Raw genomic sequence first — 7,113 nt, 5'->3', positions numbered from 1 at the left:
ATGGAGAAGGAGAAGGATGAGAAGAAGGAGAAGGAGGAGGATGAGAAGAAGGAGAAGGAGAAGGATGAGAAGAAGGAGAAGGATGAGAAGAAGGATGAGAAGAAGGAGAAGGATGAGAAGAAGGAGAAGGAGAAGGATGAGAAGAAGGAGAAGGATGAGAAGAAGGATGAGAAGAAGGATGAGAAGAAGGAGAAGGATGAGAAGAAGGACAGTTCTGTGACAGTTTCTGTCTATTTCTGACAGTTCTGGGACATTCACTCCATACAGCGGTTTAAACCGCTGTATGGAGGGAATGTCATAAAACTGTCAGAAATAGACTATTTATGACAGTTCTGGGACATTCCTTCCATACAGCGGTTGAAACATTGTATCTATTAGTTTCCATTTAGGATACAGATGTTTCAACCGCTGTACATGTGAAGAAGCTGTCAGAGAACTGTCAGAAATAGAGGAACTCTGCACATACACTTTTTGCCGGCTTGGAATTATTCTTCTTTTCATCCTACTTCTTCTTCTTCTTCTTCTTCATCCTCATCCTCTTCTTCTGAGGATGGTAGGATGAAAAGAAGAATAATTCCAAGCCGGCAAAAAGTGTATGTGCAGAGTTCCTCTATTTCTGACAGTTCTCTCACAGCTTCTTCACATGTACAGCGGTTGAAACATCTGTATCCTAAATGTAAACTAATAGATACAATGTTTCAACCGCTAAACATGTGTTCCTTCTGTCAGAGAACTGTCAGAAATAGCGGAGCTCACTGCAGGGACACTTTTACCGGCTGATCGGGAAATGTTCGATTCGCGCACCCGAAGTAGGCAAAATTTCGGATTCGACGCGAATCGAATATTTCCTGAAATTCAACTCGAATTCCGGTTCGCCTGGTTCGATTCGCTCATCTCTAATGATAATAATAGTACAAGAAATAATACTAATAAAATTAACAATGATGATGATAATAATAAAATAAACAACAATAATTTTATTTATTGTATGAGTCTTAGTAGTTTATTGTATCATCATCATTATTATTATTAATAATAATAATAATAATAATACTGATAATAATAATACTAACATTGACGATAATAATATTATTACAATAAATAATACTAATAATAATAATACGAACATATTACTACTACTTCTACTAATAATGATATTAGTAATAATACTGATATTATTATTAATAATAACAATTATGATGATAATAATTATGATACAATAAATAATAATAATATTGATAATACAAACAATGATGATAATAACAGTACAAGAAATAATAATACTAATAAAAATAACAATGATGATGATGATAATAATAATAAAATAATATTAATAATTGTGTTTATTGTATTAGTAGTAGTGGTAGTTTATTGTATTATTATTATCATTATTATTATTAATAATAATACTAACACTGATGATCATAATATTATAACAATAAATAATAATAATAATTAATAATAGTAACAATAATAATACAAAAATATTACTACTACTTCTACTAATAATATTAATACTGATAAATAATAATAATATCAATAACACATAAAATATTAATAATAACAATGATAATAATATAGTAATAATAATAATAATAATACAAAAATACTGATGATTATAATAATAATAATACCAATAACAGGTAAAATATTAATAACAATGATAATAATAATATTAATACAATATATAATAATAATAATTATAACAATTTTACTGTTTTAGTAGTAGTATTTATTGTATTATTATAATCATCAGTATTTTTGTATTATTATTATTAATAATAATAATGTCAAGGACTGCCAGTGCCTCTCCCATCCCCCGCCATATCCCTTCACCCCTCCCTTCCCCCTGGCACATTCTGAAGTCTGGGGAGCTCCATGGACAATGCTGGGCCGGCCGTTGCCGAGGCAACTTAGCCGTGTCCCACTTGATTTTCAAAACTCTCGCACAGGAAGTAGCCCTTCTCTCTCTGTTCCTGTCCATGGGGCAGGAACCATCTTGCTCCCAGAAAGATGCTGGGAGGCTCGGGTGAGGGGGACCGAGCCTCCCCAGCCATCCCCCCTGTGCACTCTGCAGACCCCCAAAAGGTCAGTACTGTAGCCCTCTACAATACCCCAGGGTTGGGAGTCTCCACAGCTCTGCATGAGCCTTCTCCTCAAAGGTCAGACCCCACAGCTGAGACCCTGCCAGTCTGTAAGCCTGTCTACTGAGCACCCTTGCACCCTGTCTGCTGCTGAGTGCCCTGGGAGCTGCTGCTGAGGGAGCCTGCACACTGTCCGTGGCTGCGTGTCCCTGGAGGCTGTCTGCTGCTGAGTGCCCTGGGAGCTGCTGCTGTCTGCTGATCACTGGTTGTCCCTAGAATGCTGACTGCTGGTTGTCCCTGTCTGGAGCCGCCTGCCGCTGAGGGTCTGCAAGCTGCTTACCGTGAGTGTCCTGAACTGTCCCCACTGTGTGCACCGACCACCCGTTTCCTGAACTGTCCCTGTTGTGCGCACTGACCACCCGTGTCCTGAACTGTCCCCGCTGGGTGCACCGACCACCCGTGTTCTGAACTGTCCCTGTTGTGTGCACTGACCACCCGTGTCCTGAACTGTTCCTGTTGTGTGCACTGACCACCTGTGTCCTAAACTGTCCCTGTTGTGTGCACTGACCACCCGTGTCCTGAACTGTCCCCGCTGTGTGCACCGACCACCCGTGTCCTGAACTGTCCCTGTTGTGCGCACTGACCACCTGTGTCCTGAACTGTGCCTGCTGTGTGCACCGACCACCCGTGTTCTGAATTGTCCCCGGTGTGTGCACCGACCACTTGTGTCCTGAACTGTCTCCGCTGTGTGTGCACTGACCACCTGTGTCCTGAACTGTGCCTGCTGTGCGCAACGACCACCCGTGTTCTGAACTGTCCTCGCTGTGTGCACCGACCACCCGTGTCCTGAACCGTCCCTGTTGTGCGCACTGACCACCTGTGTCCTGAACTGTGCCCGCTGTGTGCACCGACCACCCGTGTTCTGAACTGTCCCCGGTGTGCGCACCGACCACTCGTGTCCGAACTGCCCTGCTGTGTGTGCACTAACCACCGGTGTCCTGATGGCATGCCCGGAGTATAGCTACCTGTGGTGCCCCTGAGTGCTTGAGCCATCGCTACCCGTTGAGTCCCCGTGAACCCAATGACCCTAGAAAGCTGGGTGGGAGCTGTGCTGTGGCCAGTCTCCACAGCTAGAGTCCCGTTGAGTCCCCGAGGCCCCTGCCCAGTGGTAGGTTGCCGCCTGTTGCCCGAGGCCCCTGCCCAGTGGTAGGTTGCCGCCTGTTGCCCGAGGCCCCTGCCCAGTGGTAGGTTGCCGCCTGTTGCCCGAGGCCCCTGCCCAGTGGTAGGTTGCCGCCTGTTGCCCGAGTCTCCAATCCGCTGTCCAGTCACGGAGGGAGCTCGGCTGAGGCCCCAAGCTTAGGAGGGAAGATTGCCTGCCTGTCGCTGAAGACCCCCCGTGCCTGGAATCGTCCCTGGTTTGCGCACACATCACCCTCCCTGCCATTTCCCTATTGAGTGTCTGTCGATTTGTTGCTTCAATAAAGTTTTGTGTGTTCCCCATCTTCTCCGGGGTGCTCTGTCCTGCCTACGCTTCCTTTACAAATAATAATACCATTAACACATAAAATATTAATAACAATGATAATAATAATAATATTAATACAATATATAATTATAATAATTTTTACTGTTTTAGTAGTAGTAGTTTATTGTATCAATATTATTATTAATAATAACAATACAAAAATACTAATGATAATAATAATAATAATAATAATACTAACAATTATTATAATCATAATACAATAAATACTACTAATAGTAATAATAATAATACAATAAAATACTACTACTACAATAAAAGTATTATTATTATTATTATTATTATTATATATTGTATTATTATCCTTTTTCCTGCCATAAAACGTACGTTTAGGTTCGGTCTGCGGCACGGACATCCTGGACAGGAGCCACTCATGCAGCACATGGGGCCCGAAATCTTATCCAATGCCATCTCTGTGTTAGAGGTCTCATCCGCCCGCGTGTCACCCGACATGGAACCCGGTTTTGGCGCCGGATCCGTCGCTGTCTTGGAATGAGCCCTCATCGTCATTAGCGCAACTGCGGCCCCAACCAGGAGAACGGCTCTCAGCCCCTTCATTGTGTCCTCAAACAGTCTCGTATTTCAGCATGAAGTTTGTGTGACTTATATCTCCCCATCGCCCCGCCCCCCCCACACCCAAATCTGCCCCCCACACCCAGACCTGCCATCATGATGTGTGAATCATCGGTGACACCGGGACCGCCAGCTGCTGATACACAACAAACACGTTTATTGTACCTGAAATACAGGAAATTCCGGGAGAAGTCCAATTCCTGGATGTTCCGGGTTCCAGAGCTTTCCAGGAACATAAAAACATTCCGTCACAATAGGAGACGTCAGAAACGATACGAAGTAATCCGAAGATAAAACATCGATACAAAGACACAATAGTAACAATGATCATAACAATGAAGCGAGGTTGTCACCGGGACGTGCCGATCGTTTCCTTCCAAGTCGAATTTCGCACACATTTTTTAGTTTTTCGGAGATTCAGATGTATCAGAATTCCAAATGACAAAAACAACGAATTTAAATGGATCCGAAATAACGAAACAAAATTCGATACCGAATCCAACTACACAAAATTTTGTTGAATCAATTCGGAATTCGGTTGAACCGATTTAGATTGTGAACGACTTTTCGAATTTGGTAGAAATGTTTTCGAATCGAATCCGAATTACCGAAATGAATCCCGAAAACAAATTGAACAAATTTACAAAATACGACTACACAAAATTTAGTTGAATCAATTTGGAATTCGGTTGAACTGATTTCAATTTTGAACGACTTTTCGAACTTCATTGAATCAGTTTCAAATTCGGCTGAACCGGTTTTCGATTGTGAACGACTTTTTGAATTTCGTTGAATCAATTTTGAATTCGGCTGAACCAGTTTCGATTGTGAACGACTTTTCGAATTTCGTTGAATCAATTTCAAATTCGGTTGAAATATTTTCAATATTGAACAACTTTTCAAATTTAGTTGAATCAATTTCGAATTCAGTTTAACCGCTTTCGATTGTGAAAGACTTTTCAAATTTGGTCGAAATGTTTTCGAATCGAATTTGAATATGGATTACCGAAATGAATCCAGAAAACGAATTGAACAAATTTACCAAATCTGACAATGCGAAATTTCGTTGAATCAATCTGGAATTCGGTTGAACTGATTTCAATTTTGAACAACTTTTCAAATTTGGTTGAATTAGTTTCGAATTCGGTTGAACCGGTTTCAATTGTGAACGACTTTTCGAATTTCATTGAATCAGTTTCGAACTCGGTTGAACCGGTTTCGATTGTGAACGAATTTTTGAATTTTGTTGAATCAATTTCAAATTTTGTTGAACCGGTTTCGATCGTGAACGACTTTTTGAATTTCGTTGAATCAATTTCGAATTCAGTTGAACCGATTTCGATTGTGAACGACTTTTCGAATTTGGTGGAAATGGTTTTGAATCGAATCTGAATTACTGAAACAAATCCCAAAAATGAATTGAACGAATTTACCGAATCCGACTACACGAAATTTGTTAGAATTCGAATCAAAACAAATTTTTTTTTGTTTTGCGCATGTCTAGTTGGTAGTAGGTGTTGTAGGTGTTGATGGTTGCTACGGCGACCGCCAGCTGGAACCAAATGTAATCAGAGCGGGAGAATGTCACCGGAACGCCACGGAACTCCAGAACGGGGCCAAAGCTTTATTCAGCGATCGCATCATTATAATAGAAGCGAGGTTTCAGGAGCCTCACGGGATCCCTTCATTGGCCAACGTGACGCTGAAATGTTGCGTCATTGGACCTCATTACACCACCCCTCTGTGCCATTGGTCACCACCCCTCTGTGCCATTGGTCACCACCCCTCTGAGCGATTGGTCACCACCCCTCTGTGCCATTGGTCACCACCCCTCTGTGCCATTGGTCTCCACCCCACTGTGCCATTGATCACCACCCCTCTGTGCCATTGGTCACCACCCCTCTGTGCCATTGGTCGCCACCCCTCTGTGCCATTGGTCTCCACCCCACTGTGCCATTGATCACCACCCCGCTTTGCCATTGGTCACCACCCCTCTGTGCCATTGGTCACCACCCCTCTGTGCCATTGGTCACCACCCCTCTGTGCCATTGGTCTCCACCCCACTGTGCCATTGATCACCACCCCGCTTTGCCATTGGTCACCACCCCTCTGTGCCATTGATCACCATCCCGCTTTGCCATTGGTCACCATCCCGCTGTGCCATTGGTCACCACCCCTCTGTGCCATTAGTCACTACCCCTCTGTGCCATTGGTCACTACCCCTCTGTGCCATTGATCACCACCCCTCTGTGCCATTGGTCTCCACCCCTCTGTGCCATTGGTCTCCACCCCTCTGTGCCATTGATCACCACCCCTCTGTGCCATTAGTCACCACCCCTCTGTGCCATTGGTCACCACCCCTCTGTTCCATTGGTCACCATCCTGCTGTGCCATTGGTCACCACCCCTCTGTGCCATTAGTCACCACCCCTCTGTGCCATTAGTCACCACCCCTCTGTGCCATTAGTCACTACCCCTCTGTGCCATTGGTCACCATCCTGCTGTGCCTTTGGTCACCACCCCTCTGTGCCATTGATCACCACCCCTCGGTGCCATTGGTCACCATCCATTTGTGCCATTGGTCACCACCCCGCTGTTCCATTGGTCACCATCCATTTGTGCCATTGGTCATCATCCCGCTGTGCCATTGGTCACCACCCCTCTGTGCCATTGGTCACCATCCCGGTACCTTTCATTGAAATGATGGATTGATCTGTACATTGTGCGGTATCTATGGAACATTGCTACAATGTATCCTTGTCTGACTTTGTTCTAAAACTCGTCTCCTCGATCGTCGGCTCGTCCTTTGTTACAATTGTATCATTGTTGGGGGTGATAGGATGTCTTCTTTTATATAGTGGCAATGATCCCAGGACCCCGGCGCCAACACAAAGGTCTCAGGTGTGGCCCAGCG

The sequence above is a fragment of the Staurois parvus genome, unplaced genomic scaffold (genome assembly GCF_062004578.1).
Source record: "Staurois parvus isolate SC_StPar_1 unplaced genomic scaffold, SC_StPar_1.0 ptg000016l, whole genome shotgun sequence".
Classification (NCBI taxonomy): Eukaryota; Metazoa; Chordata; class Amphibia; order Anura; family Ranidae; genus Staurois; species Staurois parvus.
This window is presented reverse-complemented; position numbering follows the sequence as displayed.